The 25,735-nt window shown below is 39.5% G+C and overlaps 2 pseudogenes; one reads left to right on the top strand and one right to left on the bottom strand.

Moving 5' to 3' along the window:
* The first annotated feature begins 502 nt into the window (after positions 1–502).
* LOC122837057 lies at positions 503–15,103 on the top strand (annotated as a pseudogene).
* Positions 15,104–18,997: 3,894 nt separating this feature from the next.
* On the bottom strand, positions 18,998–25,424 carry LOC122837046 (annotated as a pseudogene).
* Positions 25,425–25,735: the final 311 nt, after the last annotated feature.

Here is a 25,735-nt window from a genome sequence, read left to right as displayed (position 1 = left end):
TGTTAACTTGCCTGACCATTCACAACAACAACTTAAAACCTAGGCTTTAACAAACCTAAATTCATCAAAATCTTTAGAAAACCTTCATCAGGGTAAACACCCTAATTGGAGTTTATTTGAATTTGTCCTGAATGTTTTCTTGTATGGAAGACCAGGAAAAACAAAATAAACATTTATGGTTTTATTTTTTATTATGTCAGTTTTGGTCCTCCATACTCACGAAGGTGCATCACATGTGAACCACAAAGGGGCTCAAACAAGGACTGAATTAATTAAATACACAAAAGAAAATCTTTTTGGAAGCAAAGTAATTAAAATAATAGCTCAAGACATGTCATTTTTGAAAAGTAAAAATCTTCTAGAAAAAAAAATCTAATCGTTTTTTAGAAAATAAAATAATTTCCAAACTCCAGTCCAGTTAGTGGCGATAATCCAACTTTATTCTTGGTCTGTCAACCGAGAAGAAGAAGTCAAGCTTCTGTCTTTAGCGGATGTGCTTCTGTTTCCGTTTCCTGCAGAGCTCAGCTGTCTGTCTGGAGAGAAGGGACAGGACGAGATCAAGCTAATAGGAACGGCGCTGAGCCTGTGCAGCTTCTGGGCTTGTGGCTTTAACCCAACAGCATAACTGATATTTATAATATTACGAACAGAAGCTGTTAAGATTGCAGTGTCGCCAGAAATGCTTGCGGCGTGACGGGTTTTTATTCTCGTCTGACAGCTCGGATGGTCACACACTAACCTTCGCAGCCCGTGTGCATGCAAGGATACCGACCCTGTCCTAACCAACGATGCAAGGAGTCTGTTCGTGAAAACACCCTGATCCAAGGCAAGTAGCTTAACTATGTTTTTAGTTTTTAACATTTGCCTGCGCCTCTGCAGTCGAGACGAAAACTCCCGGATTGTTTTATTCTATGAGACATTTTTTTAACGATAAATTGGAATAACCATAAATGCAAGACCTTTGAAAAATCATTATAAGTAGCATCTCACGAAAATGTCTCATAGCACATCAAGCAGACGGATAATAAGAAAATTGGGTTTTGTTTACGGAATAACTGCTTTTCGAGGTGTCAGCACGCCTCGGAACCATCTTGCTAAGTAAAATTTGTCTATAATTACAAAATTTATATAGACTTTCTGAAGAAAGTTACCTTTTAATAGGTGAATAAAATGTTCTAGAAAAGCTTTGTAGTTTGTACCTAAATGAAACATGATTAAACTATTTTCTTTTCTTCCATTAGTACTACTTTTCTATTTTAAAGTATATTTAAAGTCTCTTTGTTTTTAGGGGTGCACCGATTGCAGTTTTCTGACCAATTTCCAACCACCGATCTTTGACAAGCCTGACTTGCCGTTGCCGCATTTGGCCAATACATTTTTTTTGTCTGAAATGCTGCAAAGTACAGCAAGAAAGTTGCTGAATTGCCAACAATAGGGGTGACCATTGTTGACTGCAAATGTACAGACGTGGCCTGATGTGTAGGCCTGTCATTCAACCTCTCTCACTGAAGGGCAAAAGAGGACAGTGGCTGGTTGATATGTGGAGAAGGTTGGTGGATGAGATCGGCTTCATATGTAAATATCGCAAATGTAATGAAATTGGGACCGGTTTATCGCTTCACCCCTATTTGTCTGTTGAGAGGTTTCGCTAATATTAATTAACTACCTTTTTTGGGCCTCAAGCCTGCTGATGAAATCCTGGCTGTATACACATTTTTTTTTTACATAACTGAGCTGACTTACAAAATGAGGGAAAGAGAGGTGTTGGAATTGTCTTGTAACTTCTGCTTTAGAATATTTGCTTTTGTGAGCTTACAAATCCGTGAACGTCTCAGACGGTTTTGTTAAGGATCTCGATTAAAGCAGTTAAGGGTCTTCAGGATGTCAAGACAGCGAGATTTATGTACGTGGATTACTTTTACTATAAATGTTTGGGTAACCTTTATTCTGATTTCTGCAGTGCCATGTCTATATCTGTCCCAAGACCCAGCCCTCTCCAGTTTCAATGCAAGAAGAAAAACAGAACAATGGCTGAAGTAAATGTGTCACCACTGAAGCATTTTGTCACTGCAAAGAAGAAGATCAATGGAATATTTGAACAACTTGGGACCTACATCAAGGAAAGCGCCTTTCTGGAAGGTATTTTCATATAAAATTATCACCACTGATAACCTCTGGTAAAATGTCACTGTTTTATTATAATACTGTTCTCACAGTATTATTTTTATGGTCTAAATGTGTGATTTTGCTTCTATATATATATTTTTTTACATGCTTTGATGTGAATGCTTAGCTGATCTTCATCCTATAACATTACCTGTTGCTGTCAGAGCAATAATAATAATTAGAGCCATTTAGCCTTTTTGTGTTTACCGCCACCAGGGGCGTATTTCATTTTGAGTTCTGTGTCTAATGGGGATGGGTTATTTAAGGACAAGCATGATTATGTTCAGGTGTTGTTGATAGGAAGGGGCAACAGTTTTCGAATGTGTTTTTGGTTAAGGTTTGATGTCAGAATGTAGGTGAATTGCAATGGAAATAGCAACGATGGACAGCATGCAAACAATAAACGACTTTATTATAAATCAAAACAAAGACTGGCATCCAGAATTCTTAATAGAGCACCACGTAAGACCAACGCTTCAACAGTCAACAACCGGTAGCCTAAAATACAGGATTTTAGCCGCTACAATAATAATAATAATAATAATAATAGATTTTATTCATAATGCCCCTTTATATCTATCAAATGTTCCTAAATTTTATTTATGAGGCACTAGTAGAGACAAAGCTTTTCCGTTTTCTGACTGTAGAGTTTTTAATAAGCATCCTCTGTCCTAAGTTGCCATCTGTCTTCTCATGGGAGCAAAAGAATAGCAAATTTTATGCGTTTAGACGGGATTATACGTTGAAACCCATAACCAGCCAATGCCTAATCTCCACAGATCTACTGTAAGATGGGAGCGAACTTCCCCTTTGTGAAAGTGTTTGAATCAAGAGCAAAACCCTGAAAGTTTTATGTGTGTGGTCTATGAAGAAAACAACTGAAGTCTGATAATCAAATACAATAATAATAAAAAAAAATCTAACATTTATATTAAAAAAAACAATGTGTTGAGGAGTTTTATCCTGGGCATCACCTTGTTGAATTTAAAATGCAGCAGAATATAATTCCTGTAATATATTCCTAGTGAAGTGACTACATTCTTCAACTAAACATATATATTTCTTCAGTGGACTGACATGAGTGCTTTCTTGACATCCTAATCATAGGCCTAGGCGTCTGCGTTTGCAGGTTTGCAGTGATGTCTTAAGGTGTGTTTCTCCTCAGACCTGACTCCTGTCCTTGCAGCGATCCGTTTGGCTTGATGCTGCAGGATGTTGATGACCTGACAGTTTATTTCAGGAGGTGGTGAGATTCAGAAAGTTAAAACTGACTGGTGTGGGAGTTTTGTCTACCCTCCAGTGGTGACATTTCCATCTCTCTCAAAGTACACCAGACTTTCTACCAGTAAATGTAGCTTGTTGTCTTTAGCATCATATGAAATTGATGTGGTTGTCCACTGACTTGAGTTCAGTAATGGCTTACTCTTCTTTGATTTGGATTTTGACCCAGGTGTTTTTCTTATAGCTCAACTAGATGGTAGGTGTTGAGTAGGAGTTTGGTGCCCTGTCTCACAACTCCTTCATGTAGAGATTGGCTAAAATAGGTCAAACTGGGGACCCTGCTGTAGCACATTCACAATTCTGGTAACCAGATATTTAGCAATGCTCTGACGGCAGAGATTCAGGCACTTTGAAATTATGAAGCAAACATTGAGCCTGTTGACAGGAAAACATTGAAATGGCTGCAGAGTTAAACTATTTAAAACAGACATGAAGCAGGAAAACAACCTAAAATTTAACTTAAATGTCTTCAACGTTGGAGAAATCCTCAAACTAAACTTTCACATGGGCAAAAATAGACATTTATATACTAAATATGTAACATTTTGCCACCATATAACTATGCAAGTCAGCATTTTTAAATCTTGAGTCCCAAGTTGTCCTTATTTGCTCAAACAGAAACGATCGGCTCCCACCTTAAGATTTCTCTCACTTCTCTATACCGGTAATTAGAATATAAAAAGATGTTTTGCTCCAGTTTAACCATTAAAATATCTTCATGTAAATACAACAATCCCTCTTTTAGATAACTTATTGGATTTGCTTATGATAGATCTCATAATCTAACATTTTGCTCCTGCATTTTGCCTTTGGAAGATCATATATGCATAGAGTGTCCTTTTTCGAGTTTTAGTAAGTAGTCTGTGACCTTGTGAGTGTAACAGTCTGATAATTTACAGTGGGTAAAACACTGACTGGCTCTATAGTTTTCATAGTCTGATATTATACAAAACAGGATGCCTTTTTTCAAGGATAAGACGGATCATTAAGCGACTAACCACTGTGTCTCTCACCATTTAGATACTTACAAAAATGAGCAGCTGGACCCACTGACCACTGAGGAACAAGTTCAGGAGGTCTGCAGTTACCTGTCCAAGGTGGCAGGAATAGGAGAAGTGCTTGCGCGGAGGCATATGAAGGTGGTTTTCTTTGGAAGGTAAATTAAATGACATTTTCTTTCAGTTTAGAGCTTACCACTCTGGTAATTGTGTATTTATTCTCACACAAACTTTTATGAATAAGTTGAACTGTTTTGTTTCTTCCCCACAAACATTCAAACTCGATTCAATTCTCTTTATTAATCCCAAATGCAAAGTAAATGTTGTAACTCAAGTTACGGTGATGGCTGTGGACAGAAAGGACTTTCTGTGGTGGACTTCAGTGTTTCCCTTGGGTCTTGGTCTTGGGTGGGTAAACTTTAGAGGTGCACTGATTGCACCGACTTCTTTAATTTTGTGTGATCGACGATCGATTAGACACCGACACGTGAAACCGATTTTATCCACCCATCTTTTCTACTACCACAAGAGTCAGAGGGAGGGGCAATGTTTCCCAATAGTTTGCCTTCTGTTGCCAACTTTGCAAGTTTGCATCACAGATGCAAGTTTAGCACAGAAACAAATCGGTGTAGGCCAAAATCAATCAGGCTTTTTAATTATTGGTGATTAAAAAGCCTACCATCTTTTACAACATCAATAACAACACTTATTCCTGCTGTTACTGACAGGAGAGCAAGCTGCAACCATTAAAACAACACTTTGCACGTTTAAACTTCCTGCAGTCTTAAGTGACGGGGTCATTTGGACCCCACAAGTGTTTTGGTTTTTTTACTTGGTGCGCGGTGTGGTGGAGTCACAATGACCCCATTTACTCTTGTACAGAAGTTTCTTTTGTGCGGTTTTGGAAACTGACGGCCTATTTGATTTCCCTATGGGACCAATAAAGTATTTGTGAATATGGAGTTTGAATTTGACGGGACAACCCCTCCGCCTCCCCACTGTCCGACCATGACATCTGCTGTGCTCCACCCGAGCGTAGCCCTAAGAGCGCAGGAAGGTCGGAAAGATGCAGATATCCTTTGCTTGCCTTCCTGTTTTTTGCGACTGTGTGGTCGGATCGCGTGTTCATCCGTGTGCGAGTGCACCTCACTCAGCGCGTATGAGAATCGATGACGGAGTAGGATACACATACAAATTTAAACGTAGCAGCAGAGTTTTTGCTTGTCTCAAAATATCAAACATTTTACATAAAAGGGTAGGTTCCTGAAATTACTGCAGGTTTAACTGGCTTTACATGCTAATGACTGATTTGTTCTTTCACAGAACGAGTAATGGGAAGAGTTCTGTGATCAATGCCATGTTATGTGATAAAGTTCTGCCATCTGGAATCGGACACACAACCAACTGTTTCCTGAGGGTGGAGGGCACAGATGGCAATGAAGGCTTCCTCCTCACTGAAGGCTCTGAGGATAGGAAAAGCATAACGGTTAGTGACCTTACCAACAGCTCCAGTTACCAGTGTAGCTACCAGAGTACGTTAAATAAGTGGTAGAATGCTGTTTGTGAGTAAAGGTTGACCCATGGATGTCTCTGATCAGACGGTGAACCAGCTGGCCCACGCTCTTCTTCAGGATGTGGATCTGGACGCGGGCAGTCTGGTCTGTGTCATGTGGCCTAAAGCAAAGTGTGCTTTACTAAGAGATGATTTGGTGCTTTTGGACAGGTTAGCTGAAAGTTGGTTTTTAGCTTTAACTGGAGTGTTGATACTCAGTTTTGAAGAAAAATGTAACTGATCATTTCCATTTAATCCTTTCTTTCACAAAAGCTGACACTGCCTCATTCTCCTCTCCAGCCCAGGCATCGACGTCACCACCGAATTGGACAGCTGGATCGACAAGTTCTGTCTTGATGCAGATGTGTTTGTCCTAGTAGCAAACTCCGAATCCACGCTCATGCAAACAGTGAGACCCAAAAGCTTTATTCTACAGAAGCAGCTGAATCAAGTATTTTACCAGATAAAGCTAAAGTAACTGGGAATTGTGCAATTGCTTGTTTGATGTAAATTATGTAAGCGCAGATAACTGTGTTTCAGTGATCCGTTTTAAAAGCGTATCTTTACTTTCTGCAGGAGAAGTCCTTCTTTCATAAAGTCAATCAGCGTCTCTCCAGTCCTAATGTTTTTATCCTCAACAACCGTTGGGATGCCTCTGCCTCAGAGCCAGAATACATGGAGGAGGTTAGTCAAATTTATCGGTAAAAGTGTGCACACAATTTTTTTTCCGACAGTTATACTTGTTGCTAAAAAAGTAATTTTTAGAATGAAAACGAGACAGACTGGCAAAACAGCACTACTGTTACCTCAAGACAAAGACAGCAGGGTCAAGCTCAATTCATGGCATAGATAGTTTTGGTAGCTGCCACAGTTTAGTAGCATCAGCTTCTGACACTAGGGTACCTAGTTGCCTGACAAGCATTTCATTTTTTTAATTTTTTTTCCCCACCAGGGGGTCTTTTGTGGGCTCTAGTGTCCCTTATATGACAGTAGGCTGACAGGAAAGGGAGAAGTAGAGGGGAAGACATGCAGCAAATGTCATTACCCTCACGCCACCGAGCACGCCCAAGCATTTCATTTTTGTAGGAAATGTCAACACATCAGATGAAACTAAGATGCACTTGCTTTTGAATACCTTACAATTACAACCTTAAATATCTCCTTTGAACATCCAGTGTCATATTTTAAAGACTATTAAAAATGGCTTGCAGGATCTTCTCTGCTTGCTGGGAAAGAAAGTCTCAGTCCTGGAGAATTTTATGTTGATGGTAAACTGCATGGAAGCGTTTGCACATGAGCACCCGGTCAGTTCAGAGCCGTTGTACCCAAATCTGTTGCGTTTCTTACAACGTAAGTTTAACTCGACAGGTTATGAGACAGCACATGGATCGCTGCACTAATTTTCTTGTGGATGAGTTGGGCGTTGTTGACAGAGCCCAGGCCAGCGACCGCATCTTCTTCGTCTCAGCTAAAGAAGTGCTTCAGGCTCGTGTGCAGAAAGGAATGCCTGAATCAGGTTGATTGGATTCCAATTGCTTGTGGTGTTTAACAGGCTTTGTGGCAGGGAGCCAGGGTGGGGAGAGTGTTTTGTTTTTATTTGGGAACAGAACAAAAGAATGACACAGAAACAAAGGCTGATCATTTACATTACCTTGCAATAATCCCCCTACCAATGACTGTCAACCAATAATGGAGTTTATGAGAACCAAATCTTAAAGGTCCGTTTACTTTAAGAGCCATTAAAGGATCCATTTTGAACATTTACAACAAGCCATTTAAAAAAAAAGCCATTTTATCTCTACTATAGTTTTGGAATTCCCAAAAAGTCAAATAATCTATCAAATTAATATTTGTTGAAAGGTTGCAAAATACAACAACAGTATGTTCTTACTTAAAAAATGTAATTGTCAAATAGGTGTTATTTTTTACTAGGTTTATAGTAAAGATTGTATATAGGTTTTTAGGTAGGTGTGTGTGTATATATATATATATATATATAATCTATCTGTCCGATATGTAAAGTCTGTCTTGTTAATAAATATGTAATGTGACAGTGTGTGGGATCTTGAAGACTGTATTCTTGCCGTTGTTCCAGGTGGAGCTCTGGCTGAAGGATTTCAAGCCAGAATGTTTGAGTTCAAAACTTTGAGAGGCGATTTGAAGTAAGACACTTTACTGTGCAGCATCATAAAATATTTCCATTCCTTTTATTGTGCTTTTGCTAATTTCTTCATATCATTCATAAACACTTACACGTTTCAAAATGACGGTTTTCATAGGAGCAGGTTGCAGGTTTTTCAAGACATTCACATTTTGCATTGATGTCCAGATTTCTTGACTGTCTGTTTAATCAGTTTGCTGTATTTAGGAGTGCATATCTCAGTCTGCGGTGAAGACCAAGTTGACAGCACACAGTAAGAGCAAAGCAAATATCTGAAGCTCTCTGGCGCATTATGGACGTGGTACATGTAGCTGCCCAAGAACAGAGGTGAGTGTGTGTTGTACTGTCCACACTAAACATATGAGCACTGTCACAGTGGGGTACAGCTCTGACAAACTGAAGTTGTACTAATGATTTGGTGGTGGTAAATGACTAAAATCATTTACCACCTGTGACTAAAAGTATGAAAGTTTTCATTATTAAAATAAGACATATTTTAATAATGTTTAATTTTGATTTTGGGGACTGATTTGTAGTGCAGAGGGAAAAACAATACTACAAAGTGTTGGATCTAATTATGCTTCCCTGCTCTTATATGTAAATCATTTAGAAGAGCGTTTGTTGAAAGAGTGTACTTTGATGCGTTGAAGATATGTCAGCTTGTCTATAGTGAATCTCCTGTCATTCCTTGCCAATGGTCCAACTGGGGTGGGAGTCTCCAGGTTATAGACCAGCTTATAGTTTTCTTTTGGTAGGATTTTAAAAGATACGCGTCTTATTTTTTGAAACCCCTTTCCAGATATTAGCCCCAATAGGAGAAAGTCTGTCTATGTCACGGTACCCTGAGTACCACTTTTTTAAATATATCTTTACAACAGGTTATAATCAAACTCCTTTCTTCAGCTTAATGAGTTTGTACTTTTGTGCATGTTCCTCAGACTCTACTGCTTGGAGACAAAGAGGATGCGTCAACAACGGCTGGAGTTTATAGAGAAACAACTGGATCTGTTAACTATGGACTGCAAGGCTAAGATCAAGAGGATTACAGAGGAGGTGGAGACAGGTGAGATCCATGTAAAAATGCAAAATGTGGCGTCACAGTCTCTGTGATTACGTGTTATCACGTTTAGTATTTGTTTTAAAAATAATGGCGGCGCTTGACTGTTAAAATTTGCTTAATATTACTGTATTTTAGTTCATTAAATCCATATTAAATGAAAACTTCAATAAATTGTGGCTTTCATTTTATATATTTTCAATGGCAGAAGTAAAGGTTAACAGAATGGCATTAGGGTTGAAAATCCAACTCAGTTTAAGAAACATTAAACAAAATGTGTATATGGCCGTTTTATCATTGAAAGAAAGGTCTATTTTAACTGACAGTAAATCTTTTGTCCATTGTTAGCTTGGTTTAACAAAACGACAGAAAATAAAAGCAATTGGCTGCGAATTAGAATGTCACAAATGATTTATGAACATTTGCTAATTAATGTGGTGTGTTTGTGGTCCTGTCCAGGTAACCAACACTATGGCAGAGGAAATAAGGAAGCTTCATGTCCTAGTGGATGACTTCCACATGGACTTCCACCCATCACCTGTGGTCCTCAAGGTCTACAAAAATGTGAGTTTCCCTTGGTAGTTTCTAAAATGATTAATTCATTAGTCTGTGCATATCAAAGAATTTTTAAAAAAAGGGGAGAAAATGAGTCCTTTTGTGCTTTACTTTGTTTGGTGCACTTTGGGGTCAACATATATTCTTTTAGCAACAAGAACTACCAAACTCAAATGGCTAATTTCCCTTTTGTTATGTAAATGTAAGGAATCAAAACAGAAAATAAACTCACAATTTCTTTGGTTAAGAAAAAACTGAAAAAAAAGAGTAAAAAATGATTAATCTTAATGAATGATGACATATGGAAATAAAATGTCAAAGGTGTAATATTTAAGTTTGCACCTAGCCAAAACAAAAGAAGTTTCAAAGATTTATTTGATAACTTGATTGGTTGCTAGATTACTATAAAAGGCTGTATAAATGAAATATGACTTCATAATTTAACGCCTTGAAATTGAGCCTCTGAATCTTTTTCACATGATAATGCCCCTTTAAGCAAAGAAACTAATGAAGAATTTATACTAGTTACTTTGAATACTAAATACCAATCTTCAAACCACCTGAATATAAGCCGCACCCACCAACTATTATTTTAAATAATAATGAACAAACCAGTCACTACTGGTGTGACCTTTACAAACTCAAGCAATAGTCTTTTGGTCACTTGATGACTGTGCAACTATTTTATTTCTTTATTTTGCTTAATTTTGTCAGCAACCTATCATGAAGTCAAACTGGTTTGGAGAGGTAACTGTAGAGAGTGTGAGATGTATATTCCCTGCAGTTAATTGTATTCTGAGTTTTAAACCAACAGACTTATTGGATGTTTTATTTTGGTTCCTCAGTTTGAATTACACAGTCTGAGTCTTTGCTAAACTCCCAAACAGTTGTCCAATTTTGATGACAAACAACAAGATCGTTTTGTGTTTTAGGAACTCCATCGGTACATTGAGGACGGTCTGGGTAAGACCATGTCTGACAGGTGCTCCAGCTCCATCACACGCCCCTGCAGGCCACACAAATGGAGATGATCGGTAAAATATCATGCAGCTAAATACTAATACTTCTTGTCTGTTGTCTCTACACAGTCTCATGTTTGGTTTGTGCCATTTACATATTGCTGCACGCTTTATGCTTCTTTTTGTCGTCATCTTATGGATGGTTCTGTCTCGGTAAATGTAAATTGATCTCAACTGATTTTTTAAATCATTTTTATTATAGAGGGCCTGAAGCCTCTGCTGCCAAATCCGATCAGAGAGCAGGCCAACAAGATCATTCCTCGTCAGTACTTCAACCTTACATATGACCTGGCCTGTGACAAGCTTGTAGTGATTTTCAAGAGGATATCAGCTTCCACTTTTCCCTTGGTTGGACCATGCTCGTCAACTGGTTTCTAGGGCCAAGAACACCCGGGACGGGCCCTCATGGCTAACGACCAGGTAATCTTTCCCAGGATTTGGAAAAAGAAACTGCTTATTTTTGGTCAATAATTCACTGTATTTTACATGTTTAATTACTACAAGAAAGGTTGTGGTGCTGTAGAAGCATGACCTATAATAAAGCCTGAATAAAAGAGATCTTTGCTTTTTTTTTTTTTTTTTTTTTGCTGCTAAACTTGCAGGTTCCTCGGCCCATGGCCCAAACACCAGTCAGCACCAGCATGCCTCCATTCCCACAAAGTTCTGTGACTCAGGAAGAGCTCATGGTAACCATGGTGACAGGTCTTGCATCTCTTACATCACACTTCCATGGGTGTCCTTGTGGTCGGTGTGGTGAGTTAATTACAGGGTCAAATTCATTTTTTGAAATCTTTCCAAATGTGTGTAGTCATTAAAACATTCTACAACAATCAATAATTCCCTTCCAATTGAGTCACTATTACACTAATGGTCAGAGTCCATCACTGATCACTAATCTGACAGTCCTGTAATCTAGTTACAGGACTGTCAGAATTGACCTAGATTTGTGAAAATCTAGTTTGGTAATCCTAGTTGATCCTTCAATTATCTGTTTAAAATCCTACTCAGTATATTATTTCATTTCCTTCTCTTGTCTTTACTGTTCCGATTTATATTAAAATCCCCCAATAACATCACTTCATTTCACATGTCACACTGCCTGAATAGTTCATTAAAATATCTTTCATTATATCAAAGGCGCTCTAAAGACTCTGCTCTCTTATCATTAGACGCTGACATCGATAGGGTTCACTGATTACATCTTTTTCAGGTTCTGGAATAATTTCAATGAAATGGGTCGAAATATTATACAGCAATCCCTCAGCTGAAATAATGACAAATAGGAATATCTCTAAAACAATAAAGATCAATAGGGGCTACAGACAAGGCTGTGGGAGTGATAATTACGCACAATTTTCTTCAGTATGTTTTGATGCCAAAGCGGTTAAGATAACTTGAGGCTTTTGCTACTGTATGCAGATTTGGAAGGCAGTGGGATGGCGCCTGATAGCGTTATCACTGGGTCTTTATGGGCTTCTCTCGTCTCGAGCGATGGACTACCAAGGCCAAAGAGAGAGCCTTCAAGCGACAGTTTGTGGACTCGCCAGTGAGAAGCTGCAGCTAATTGTCAGCTACACTGGATCCAACTGCAGCCACCAAGTCCAGCAGTGAGTTTCAGTCATGGCGTCAAAGGATACAATAATCAGATTATATGTTTCGACAGTAAAAAGCAGGTTCCTCGGCCCCTTAAACTTGTTGTGTTTCGGTCTCTCGTCTTTGACAGAGAGCTGACAAGCGTGTTTGCACAGCTGTGCTGCAGGTAGACGTCACCCGTCAGAACCTCGATGATGAAGTCAATGAAATTAACAGGAAGATTGAGCTCTTGGACAATCTACAGAGCAAGGCTAAACTTCTACGGTAAGACACATGATCGCAGTATGATGTGTTTGGAGTTACAGGATGGGCTACGTGTCTGTGTCTTACTGTCCACATGACTAGGAAGGGCAGGATTTTGAGACCTGTTTTATTGACTCTTTTAAACTTTGTGTTTATTGATTGTTTTACATTTATCAATCACATACAAAACAAAGAACCGAATAGCTGTCGGCAAGAGAAATTACTTGCGTTCTGTGAAGATAAACAGTTACAGTGTGAATCAGCATTCAGATTTACTTTCCAGTTTTAGAGCAGCATATATAATGTCAAAGAATAAAGACCTGATTCAGCTATTCTCCAGAAATCTTGTCCATTTGCTCCATCTCTTTTTGTAAAGATCCGCCTGTGGTCTCAGCATATAAACGCCTTCTTTTCCATTTGTGTGTTTCCTCCATCAGTTTCAGCCAGACCTTTAGCATCGGTGGGGTCAGGTTGAAGCCATTTCAGTGACGTTTTATTTATTTTTTGGCTGTAGCACTGAAGATTTTACTGAAACCTGTTTAAAGAAAACTGTTTTGGGTGTTTTCTAATATTTCCTTGTGGGTGTGGGGCACAAATACCGTATTTTCCGGACTATAGAGTGCACCCAGAAAACATTTCTCCGTTGTGCCTGCTGCTAGCATGTGCTTGTTAAAAATGAAAATCAGCACTTTCTTCTTTGATTTTCAATTCTGACTTCCAATGACTCACTGCCTGCTAAAGAGCCCCCTGGTGGTTGAAGGAAAATCCACAGAAAAGCCGCACGGGTTATAACCCGTATGGTTCACAGCATGGGGAAAGTAGCGGCTTATAGTCCGAAAAATATGGTAGTCAAAAACCTTACCATTTTAGAAAAAAAAACCCCAAACATTGCTGTGTGGTCAGACCCTAAGGAAATCCAGCAGACTGTATTGAGTCAGACCCTAAGGACCCTATGGCTTAGTGGATTTAGTGTACTCAATGTCCCCCAATATTCCACCTTGTGTCTGTTCTAGTCATAGCTTTACTGTAAATTATAATTAAGCCCTTCTTAGAAAACTGGACTTTGACCTTTTGTTAGTATTTATTTTACCCTGTCAGACACTCCGATGCCCAGATGCAGATCTGAATTCTGTCTCCTTTTTCTTTCTCTTTAGGAACAAGGCAGGTTGGTTGGACAGTGAGCTCAATATGTTCACCCAGCAGTACCTCCAGCAGAGCAAGTGACCCAGGCTCTTCCTTTGAGACTGAGCATCATCAGGGGAACATGTAAAATGCTTGCATGGCTAATTTATGATGTAATTGTAATGTTCTGTTCAGAAGACACGGCTAACACAAGTCAACAGAGCTCTGTGGTGATTGCCATGTGTTTCTATAGAGATAAACTGTGCAGTATGCATGTCATGCAAAGCCTATTTGAATGACAACAGAAGTAAATATTCCTCTCTGTACATCTCCATGTGCGTCATTTCATCCTCACATGGGCAAATTTGGTACATCTAAGGAATTTCAGTGTCACGTTTGTAGAATAAGTTGTATTTTAACTTAAAAAGTAACACACTTTGTTCTCACTTATTCACTGTCAGCATCGTAACTTGTGGATGTTCTCAACCAGTGTGTAAAAGGCTTCAATGTACTTCTGCTTTTGGAGTTACGTCAGTTCAAATCAGTTTGCTTTATAGCTCTGATTCAGCAACAAACGTTTCAAGTAGGGTTGCACAATTTTATCGCAAACAATTTGTCGTCACAATATAAACTGTATGCGATATTCATTACACAGGACTGTTTAGAGTGCAGCAATTGTTGGCTAATTCAATTGTAATGAACTTAGATTTTTTTTAATGCTATTATGATTAGCCAGTTTGATAGTCTCATGGCGGCAGATGCTAAACACTAATTATTTTAGATAAAATGCTAAAGGTCAGAGAGTGATAGAAGCAGAGGTCAGGAAGGAAAGGAGAAACTGATATTGTCGACAAAATATTTACCAAAGTTATCGCCATTACAAGATTTTCTAATATCGTGCAGCCCTATTTTCAAAGCACTTTTTAAATAAACGGATCCTGTTTGTGTACAAAATATACAATAGTCTCTGTCTGAACAGACAGACACCAAGTCAAGTACAAAATCGTTTCAATTTGATCCTATTTATAAAGCAAAGCAGTAAAGTTTATTCATCATTCAAATTGGTCAAAGGCTTCCATCAACAGAAACCTTTTGACGCATGTACGGCTAAAAACCAATTCATCCAGAGCCATTTTATATTCAGTTTGTAACCTAATTTATTGACCATATATTTGAGCCAAATTAACAAGTTCAGATGTATGATGTTTGTTTTTGTTGAGGTCTTGTATAAATGTAAAAACAGTTTATTTTGTCAATGTATTTCCCTCTTCAACAATTGGCAAACATTATTTCCAACAAAATGATTACACTGTTCTTGTACGTGCTAACAAATAAACATTTTTTCCTTTCTCGTTATTCTGGTACTTGGCAAAAATGATTAACTTTGGTAAGTCTCGCTCATCTACAACTTATGTTATTGCTTTATTAATAGCACCTTATCCCTATTTGGGAAAAAATGCCCTTGTGCTTTTTTAACAGTTTGTCTGAGGCCCACTTAAAGCTGCAGTCTGCAAATTTTATGAAAAACTATTTTTTACATATTTGTTGAAATTATGTTGAGATAATCTGTGAAACATTGAGCTCCTCTTGTCTTCTCCCAGTGCCCCCAGAAGCAACTGCAGAAATAGAAAGCTTGACCAGAAACAGAGTCGTCAATCACTGTCGTGTATTCGCCGGTGTTACCCTCCCTTTGCTCTCTGCTGTACTCTACCCCCCTTTTTCCATTTCCTTCAAAACGCTTCTATATTTTATGTGTAATGTGCTAATTAATACTTAGCTTACAGTATAGATGACTTCTGGTCAACCCTGTTTTTGTTTTCGTTTTTTACGAGCTTTTTGTTCAGAGACTGCGTGTTTATACCAGGGATTAGCTGCTAGCTTCTGGTAGGTCTGATGTACTGCATCCCACCGAGCAACCCGAGCTGAGAAGGAGGAGACATGGGAAATATTAGGATATTATGAAACATGATGATGGACGGTCTGTCGCTCTTTCAGCGGTGTAAGTGACGCTAACCTTTTTCTCACCACTTGGGATTATGCACCTGCTACTGCAATACAATATATCACCACATGGTGGAACTACTTGCCTTGATTTTGATCAAGGCAAGTTTTTAGACCGGTAGGTTGCGTTTGATTTGTAGGTCACCTGTATTCTTCGTTGTGGATTCTTTCTGATGGATTCCTACAGGCTGGTGTGCTTCCCAGTAACGTGTGGTGATAGTGGCACATTATTTCTGATGTTCAAATAAGTACTTGTGGAGAGATGCGAGTCTTTGCTCTCTTGCCATCTACCTCCGCACTTGTCTTCAAGTGTGGATACACAGACAGCCCACTGAACCCAGGATCTCACCTCACTGTAGCAGTAAACGGGAGTTGATTTCCTGTTATTTCCCCAGGAATCTTAGCGCCATACTTCTACTCTGTGACACCAAGAGCGAGATGGAAGTCCGTCACATTGACCTGTTTCGTGCGTTACTAAAGTTTGTACAATCACAGGTTTAAGAAAGAGTTGAGTGCCACAATTGCGCGGCACACAACGTAATTTTGGAGCACTCTGGTGAAGAACATCGCCAATAGAAGGATTCAGAGGGAGCATTTCATCAGAGATCACACCGATCTGCTGCTCTTGATGATGGTTTATTAGCGTTTAGATTGCCCGGACTGATCATCCTGGAGCTCTGAGCAAAACTTAAAGGAGCCGTGCGGTACCGGTACCGGTGCAACTGCCTTCAGTCGAGCCATGTCCGCTTTGTGAATGAATGCGCATTTCTGGACAGAAAGCATCTCTATTCTGTAAATGTACAACTTATGCACATGATTCTACTATTTAGAATAAACGTCCACAGTCCCCACTCAAAGTCCTTTGAGTGGGGACTGTCCCGGCTGAACTCGCTACTGTTCAGACAGGCATGTTCTCTTTATTTTCTTTTTAAATTTGGATTGTTTTCCCCCTTTTAAAATGTATTATTTTTATTTTGTGCCCTCAAAGCACCTATTAAATAAAATATATAATTATTATAAATATCTATACTGCTTCAAACAAGGACGTTGCCATGGTTATTGCTTCACGTGGTGACACACTTCCGGGTATTTTTACTAATTTACATAGGCTACTGTATATATTTAAGGGTGGCGACAGGGCGGGCCATCAGCTGCGCTCTATTTCACGCAAATTGGGATGTATAAAGAAAAGGTGCGCGGCCATGTGCGTGCGCACGGCTTTATACATCCGGATTTCTTTGTGCGCCGCACTTTTCTAAATTTGTCCGTACGCCAAGTTTTAGTATGAAAACTGCGCACTCATACACAAGGCCCCGGGTTTGAGCATTTCTGTTGAAATCTGAAAATGGCTGCCCAGACATCTCCCATAAAATCTGATGGAGTTTAAAAAGTACTGCCAAGAAATTAGCCTAAAGACAGATGTGCTAAGCCTGTGTGGCAAAATATTCAAAAAGACTGAAGGTTGTAAAGGCTGGATCAACAAAGCTCTTAATGGTTATGTAAACATGTTTTCTTAGTTTTCCATTGTAATAAATTTGCAGAAATAAATAAAAATGTTTCACATTGTCATAATGAACTGTCAGGAAAGAGAATAAGAAATAAGGCTTTAGCACTGAGAATACTTTTCAGATGCACTACGAAGGCTGGAAATATTTCACTCTGCATTCTATGCACGATTCACTGATAGTGTCTCTATAGAAAATTGTTAAACTACTTTAAATAATTAACTAAGCTAGGGAACGGTTTGACAAGGATAGAATGTATGTGTGATTGAATTGATTTTTTTGTAAAGTGCCTCAAGATGACATATGTTGTGGAGTGGCACTGTATAAGTAAACTGAATTGAATTTCTGAAATAAAGATATTTCATTTTTTCACAATATTCTTCTTTAAATGTACCTGTAAATGCAGTGTTCAACTTACAAGCATCATATGCACAATTTTCAAATGGGTTGATTTAAAAGAAAACTGCAGAACCACAAGTTAGATTTGTTGCAAAAAACAGAACTCTACTGAAGATGTTTTGCTGCAGCTTGAGGTAGTAATTTTAATGGAATTAAAATGTTTGTTAAAAAAAATCAAATAAAAAAATCTAAGAATTCCACTATAACTGAGCCATGTCGGCACACTATCATTACAAAGTACCAGTTAAACGTTTGGGTACACCTCCCATCGCTTCTGGAAAGCTGTCAGTGGATGGTTTTGTGAGTGACACTGATGAAGAAAATCAGCAATAAAGAAGAAGATTGTTGGATTGCAAACTGGAAAAAGAAAAGCACCAGACAAACGTTTACCATGGTTGGGTCCTCCGAAGGAAAAACATTAGTGAAAGAAATATGTAAAAGAAAAAGATAGAAAGGTGCAGATAAAATAAAGGTTCACTAAAAGTTAATTGAAAGTCTTTCTGTTCCCACACAATCTCCATGTAGAAAATAATCAAAATATAGAACATAATTTATCAGGAGGTGTGAGCCTTTTTTTTTTAACAAGTACTCTACACATATTTCCATTGTCCATAATAGAAACGTTATACATCAAAATATGATAAGGCAGAGGTAGTCTCATAGACTTTCACATACATTTACACACATGTGTATGAACATACAGTCACAGTATTCACTCTAATGTAAGGTTTAACAAATTAGAAGAGAAATTGGAAGCTGCTCTGGTTCCTAGAAGGTCCTACATATTAACAATAAAAAAAAATAAAATAAAATAAAAATTAGTCAACCTCAGATGAACAAGATTATTTAAATATATCCAAAACCCAGAAGCAGTGGATAGTAAAAGTCTACCCTTATTGTATCCATGGGAGTTAAGAAGCAGAGCTGCTCCTGGCAAGATGGATGTAGTCATCATAGACTACATCCACCACCAAGTCATCATAGACATGAGAACCTCAAGAAAAGTAGCTATTTTGGCATTTTGCTGGTACAGCGGATATACGTGAAGGACATAACCCAACAGAAGCAACAGTTACTGCCAGCAATCAGGGATTGTCCATTAGCTGACTTTAAGCTTTTAATCTAGAGGCAACTAGTACGTAAGGAGCAACTACACATCCACATGTGTTTGATACATCCTCTTGTAACTACTGTAAGTGCTTTAATCTAGTCTGGACTACAGTAGCAGATTAAGATCCTGGGGCAACACTATGAAAATAAGAATAAGTTTCATAAAGTTTCTTTTAAAAAAACCCAAAACAAAACAAAAAAAACAACGCATACAAAATTAATACTAGGAGAAAAATCTACCAACCTCTCATGGCATCAATTTTTCAAATTTCACCTAATTTTTCCACACAAAGCTGAAAGGAACTCGTAACAGTTCCTTAATATATTTTAATTCCTTGGAGCAGGAAAACATGGACTCCGTATGTAAAGTATCTGCTTCCTTCTGCCTTTCTAGACATTTTGTAGCAAAACAGTTGGTCAATATCAAACATATGATAAAAAACAGCAAATTGGAGAAGTGCCTGAAAATGTCATTAAATTAGACTTCAGCATTAATTTAGAGTAACGTATGTACAGCAGGTCAGTGGTTTCTAGGACAAAATACAATGACTAAGAGGAAGTCCTTCAGACCCCCTTCAGAGGTGGACGATCACACATTCATACATTGAACTGCTTTATGCAGGAAAACATGCCTTCGAATTCTGGGCACATACCGTTAGACCAGTAGTGTCCAGCTGCAGTCCTAAAGCACCAGAGTCCTGCAGCTTTTAGATGAGTCCCTTCTCCTACACACTTGAATTAAACCAGCCTTCCTAGGATCCAGTCAAGCTCTACAGAGTTCTGCTCATGAACTAACACCGGAGCCAGGAGTGCTGAAACACAGAGACATCTAAAAGTTGCAAGACACTGACCCTTAAGGACATGAGATTGAGACCACTAGTTTAGACTGCCATAAGTTTATATTTTCATTTTTAAAAGTTCTTCTCCTTTAATATGTTTTTCTAGATTGATATGGTAGATGTCTTGCAACTAATGTGCTTATTGAAGACATCGTTTCCGAACAAGCGGAGGTTTTGATACTATTTAGTTAATTTCATTGCAAATCAGAAACTTTGGTAGATACCCATTTGATGTGACAAATGTTTCCAGATATTTTCAGCAACTGAACACAAGTAATATTACCACAGCTTCCTAAATCCACATTAAAGCAGCAGATGAGAAACATCCTAAGAAAATTCCATCAACACTTTTGTCAGAAAGGCACAGACGATCAGAAAATAAAGCCATCTTTTCTAGATATATACATTTAGAAAAGGTGACTTTTTTTTTTTTTTAAGAGGTTACATATCTGCATTCAAACATTAAAACATTGTCCATGTTAAAAGTGGAGGGATTTTGAGGGTTGGGAAGGTAGTGAATCTCAGCTGAATTTTTCTAAAACATTCAAATCTTTTCAGTTATGAGGTAATACTAATGAGGTGACTTGTTGCTTGGATGCTCGTTTTCAAATAATATGTACAACAATATATACAACAAGTGCATATGACAATACTTCAGGAAAAGAGCTGTTTACTGCTGAAAAGCATGGTAATAGTGAGGTAGGGAGCTGGAATTGCTTACAGCAGGACTATATGACTGAGGTAGCTGGCTGTGGTTAAAAACTCCTGAGCCTTGTGGTGCATGAGACTGGGGGGGTTGGAAAAAAGTGAAAGGCCCTGGTGCTTGGGAGGAGAACCCTGATGAAGACGATGGAGAAGAAGTGGGGGAGGAGGAGGGTGGATAACCCATCACTAACCCCATGTGAGGGTTATAAGGTGGCAGGCTGAAAGGCAGAAAGCTAAGCAGCGACCCAAGGTCCACGTTAGTGTTACACGGCAAATCATTAGAGACAGCAGGAGTCCTAGGTAATGCATGCGTGTCCCCACCGACATCCAGCCCGTCACCCAAAATTTGCTTCTGGGGTGAAGCAGAAACGGAGGAATTCATCGTGCTTAGTTGAGGTGAAGGGTTACTCTGAAAGTCCAGCAGGAAGCTCTCCATGTCAGAGCGCGGATATGAGGAAGGTCCGTACTGATACTGTGACATGTTACTATAGGGTTGCTGCTGTGATGCTGCTGGTGGCTGAAGACCATGGCGAAGTGAGTGGGAAGAATGTGTAGTCAGATGATGTCCTACACCCATGCTCGAGGACAAGGACCCTTGGACGAGTCCATGAGGATGCCCCATAGCAGGGATTAGATTTGTCAATGTGTAGGAAGGGCTCATTTCCCTGGTAAAAGCTTCAGAGGTATCCTTAGAGGCAGAACTAATCATAGAAGACTCTGGACTGGGCTCTTCTTTGACTGGACAGGGGTTGGCTGAGGTCTGAGGAGCTACATGAGTGCTGGGAGTAGATGGTGGCATCAAACCAGACTCCTGTGCATGGCTCTTTTTCAAATGGCGGGTCAGGTGGTCTCTGCGGCCAAATCGTTGTGCGCAGCACGGGCAAAGGAAGTCACGGCGACCAGTATGCACCACAGCATGACGGCGTACATCCTTGCGGGTATAAAACCGCCGCCGTCGCATCGTTCACATGAGTACTTCCTCTCTCAATGGCACATTAGGGCTTCCCTCTGTTGAGAGAGGTGTGTCACTATGTTCACCCAGGTTCTCCAACATAGCTGCAGACTCCTTCATGCATTGCTGGCCCGCCGTAGTGCTGTGGAAGGCAACCAGGTGGCGTTTGTAACCCAATTGAGTGTTATATTGTTTTCCACAATCCTGGCATTGGAAAAGCTGCCTACTGGCTGGGAGGTCCTCATAAACATGCCCTTTGAGATTATCCTGGTGAAACATGGTCTAATTACATGGAAATTGGTGGCTCCGCAGCTGCGCAGGACGCTGAACAAGAGCCCAAGCAGATACAAACAAGAGTCATGAGGAGAAATAACCATTAGTCACTAGAATTGTGGTTATTTTCTCAACTCCAGAATGAATACGTTTTGGTAGGAACCATGTTTTTTTTTTTAAAGTTTGTTGTTCTTCTGCAGGAATGCAAAAATGATCTGATTACTATTAATGGGGAAAGTCCAGAATTTTAATTGTGCTAAAAAAGATGCCATAGCAACCCCAAAAGGGCTGCAGTCATGAGATGTTTTCAGAGGATGGCTCAGTTAGGTGTTTTTTGAAAAGGGCAGTTGTGCTGGCCTCCAGTCTATTTTAGGACCGAAAAGATCTGAAAACAGACAGTGCCAGCTGCCAAATCACCTGGGTAGTCCATTGTCACTACAAACCTGAAAAGTGAACACAAAAAGACAAACAACGTCACTAAATGTTAAAATCACCAGTAAATGGTGCAACAAAAGATAAGACAAGTAGAAATGTGAATCACTACAGAATCATGGAACCAGTGGAATCAGTTAACTTAATTTGCAGATGCACATGCAATATATATCTATATGCATTTATATACACATTTAAAAATGCTCAAGCTACGAGCTACTTGTTTTTTGGGGAAGAAGTTTGTGTTTCAAAAAGTGTTTTTGCATGGCTGACCCCTTTATTCTGTTGGTGTGTACAGGAGCACATCGGGTATGGGAGCTGCAGCGGGAACAACGCTACTTTATATCACAAAGCTAATTCTGTAAAATTCATTCCAGTTCTGTCTGTGGACAAGCTCACCAGCTCCTTTTGTGTTTTAATGGCGGCTGGGAAGCATTACCACATAGCGTCTGACAGAGGAGCAGAGGTGGTCCAAAAAAGTTGCACGAAATTGAGTCTGACTTTTTTTTTTTTCCCGAACACCAGCTGGTACTGATGATTGGATATGCTCATCTTGGATAGATGCGCACAACGGCATGGAGAGATTATATGTCAGTCAATGAAATTGTGCAGTACCTGGCTCGGTCCTGCTTTTCCACCAGATACCCTCTAACCAGTATGGTCCCGGTTCGCCTTGGCCAGATTCCTTTTCTTTTACAGGCGTGGCTGTCCTCAGATTTTGGAACCTATTTCTGGGATAGTATTAGCAGGACCAAGCCAGGTAAGGCACCGATTGACAAGTGACCGTATTCATTGATTGGCTCATGATTTAGGTCACTGAAAACTCCACCACAACATTATAGTTTAGCTGTGGTCTGCGGACATGCAAGAGCTGCTTAGTACTGAGGAGTAATTATGTGTTTAATCAGGGGCAGCGCCAGGAACATTCCACTGCGTTAAGTTTTGCAGCGGAATGATCGTGACTTTGCAGCACTAATTCATACCGGAGGGGAAATTACAAGCATTATTCCAGTCAATCCAGATGAACAAGAATATACCACCCAGTCCTACTTCAAAAGACTTCATCCCACAACCTTCCTCTCCCACATCCATCTCGTCTCTTTCGAAACTTCAGGTGACGAACAAGCTATGAAAGATCAAGATGCCAAAGGCTGCAGATTTAGACAGCACCTCAAGAACCTCAGGGTCCTGAGGTGCTGCACAGATCGACGGTCTGACATCATGGGGTTTATGTTCAACTTTAGCCCCACAGTTATGGGGAAAGTACCATAACTGTGGAAGATGTCTTGTGTTCAAAAGTCCAAGCTTCCAGAGGACATCAGCACCCAGAGGCTGGTTGCATCTAATGAAGAACCCTGGCAAAGTTGGTCCTCAACCATCTACGCTTCCTAGTGACGTTGTTTTGTTTTTTTTTGATCCACCGCAGTTTGCCTACAGTCTAGCATTAGGGTGGATGACGCACCGAAGACCTTCTCTGACTAAAGCAGCGTCACTCATCTTCAATGGTGTTATCTGTTGAAGCAACAGCTTATCTACAGCTGAGATGAAGTGGCCAGATAAGCTCATCTGGAAAGCCACTTCTGTGCTTGAATGGTCCCTTGACCCATTGGTGGGAGACAGAAGGACTAAAATACTATTACCAGGGTTTCCCACAGTGTATTATAAGCCACCAGGTTTTACTTGTCCCCCCCCACCAGGCTAAATGTCATTTATTTTAAATAGGGTTTTTTATACACAGCAGTACCAGTGACAGGAAAGACAGATTAAGCTAGGTTTATAGTTGATGCACTGAACTGGGCATGAGGGCATGCGTACCAACTGTGCTGTCCCTGCACCTGCCCGTTTGCTTCACATGCTGGTATTTCTAAGTAACAATGCTTGCTTCTGCACCTCAAAATTTTTGTAACTTTTAATATTTTTAACAAGAAAACACAATGGGCCACTGGTGAGCATCCCTAACGCCTTTACCACTGGGCTTCGCGAGTCTTCAGTGGGAAACTGATGGATAATGTCTCCCACCCAGTGCATGCAGCTGCTGCTGCTGAACTTGAGCGCTCCTTCAGTAACAGACTGCTGCATTCAAAATGCACAGAACAGCGTTTTAGGAGATTGTTCCTCTCAGCAGCTGTTTAGTATTTACATACACATGCTGGCATTTGCACAATCTACTCCTCCAATCCCAGATGAGGCCTCCCTTTTAAATCCACCACTTCCTGAGACAAGATAAGCCTGATTCTTTGTTGAGAGAGCTTGCCACTTTGCCAGGTGTTTGACTGCTTTAAATAGCTTTGTCTTATTGTGGGCAGAACTTCACTTAAGTTAAAATATTAGGATTTATGGAGTCCCTGTAAAATTTGGGCTGATTTCTTCAGAGTATTCTAATTTTTTGAATTCCTGTTTTCGTGGGTTTTATGAGCTGGAAGCCCAAATTATGTAACAATAAACAAACAAATACTTTAAATCGTTTAAACTGTGGGCCCTGAATCTATAACCTATATGAAAGCTTAACTTTTTGAATGGAATTATGGGAATTAAACAATTTATGAATTATATTCAAATTTTTTGGAAAGGGCCTGCTGAGAACTGTTTTATTTCACAAACATTCAGACCTATTTGTGTCAACTTGTGTGGATTGGGTCAAAATCCACAGGAAATATAAACTTTTGGTTATGGTCATTTGGGAAGTTCCTGTGGTCGTTATGATTTTAAGACTAGTAAACAAAGTTGTTTAACAGTAAATGGCTTCACCCAACCAGTAACCATGACTGAAAAGTACGTTTTTTATGTTATTCATGTCCTCTAGAAGAATAGCCAAATAAATAAATAAATAATTCCGCCAGAGTATGCACACTTATGATCACAACTGTGAGTGACGTAGTAACATTAGCAAACCTTTAGTCCCTATAGAGTTTCCAGAAGACAAAGTCAGACTATTCAAAGCTTGTTATTAAACTGATGCGCTGCTACGGCGTAGACTCTCGGCCGAATCTTTGACTGTGAAGCCCAGTCCCAGGCTAAGTTTCACAGCTAGCCTGCTTGCGGAAACTAACTTTGTACAAACGTATTTCTAACTCGTCTGTTTAGACGTAATACGCCAGGTTTCTCTCAAGGTGTTTCCAAAGAACAACTAGCGTGTCTTTGACAAACGGAAGACCTTGGTCCAGAGTAGGAGGATTATTCATAAACAAAAGATGAACGCTTGAAAACTTCTGTCGAAGGTTGTTGTGACTTCAATTATCCAGTTTTCTTGTGGGAAACAGACCAGGCACACAGCTTTGGTTCTTTAGGCAGACGAAAACACAACTGTACTCACCGGATGCATGTCTTTCCAGCTTTCTGCCCAGCTTTCGTTTTGCGCTTCACGACGACATAGTGGGATAAGTTTGAAAGCTGTTTCTTGGAGTTTGGGCCTGGACAGTGGGACACCGCGCTGGAACCCAGGCATTCTGGGAGAGTGACGTAACAACGGGGAGGGCGACTTTCCTGTAGACATTAAACACGAGAAAATATTTAGCTGCTCCTATTTCGTCTTCCTTCTTTATTAAAGGATTAAGTACAACAAGTATACAAAGAACAGTGTGCGATATTATAGTAGTCACAACGTGAGACAGGGGTTATAACAACATCATGTACATTAACTAAATTTGGAAAATACACTCATAATATGTTTTAATCGCCTTACAGTTTTTTTAATTGAGATAGTAACTGAAAGTAGTTGAAAAGATAGAAATTTAAAAGTCACAAAGCAAGGGAATTTTCTATTGAATTTACA

This window comes from Gambusia affinis, linkage group LG01, assembly GCF_019740435.1.
Source record: "Gambusia affinis linkage group LG01, SWU_Gaff_1.0, whole genome shotgun sequence".
NCBI classification, from domain to species: Eukaryota; Metazoa; Chordata; class Actinopteri; order Cyprinodontiformes; family Poeciliidae; genus Gambusia; species Gambusia affinis.
This window is presented reverse-complemented; position numbering and strand designations above follow the sequence as displayed.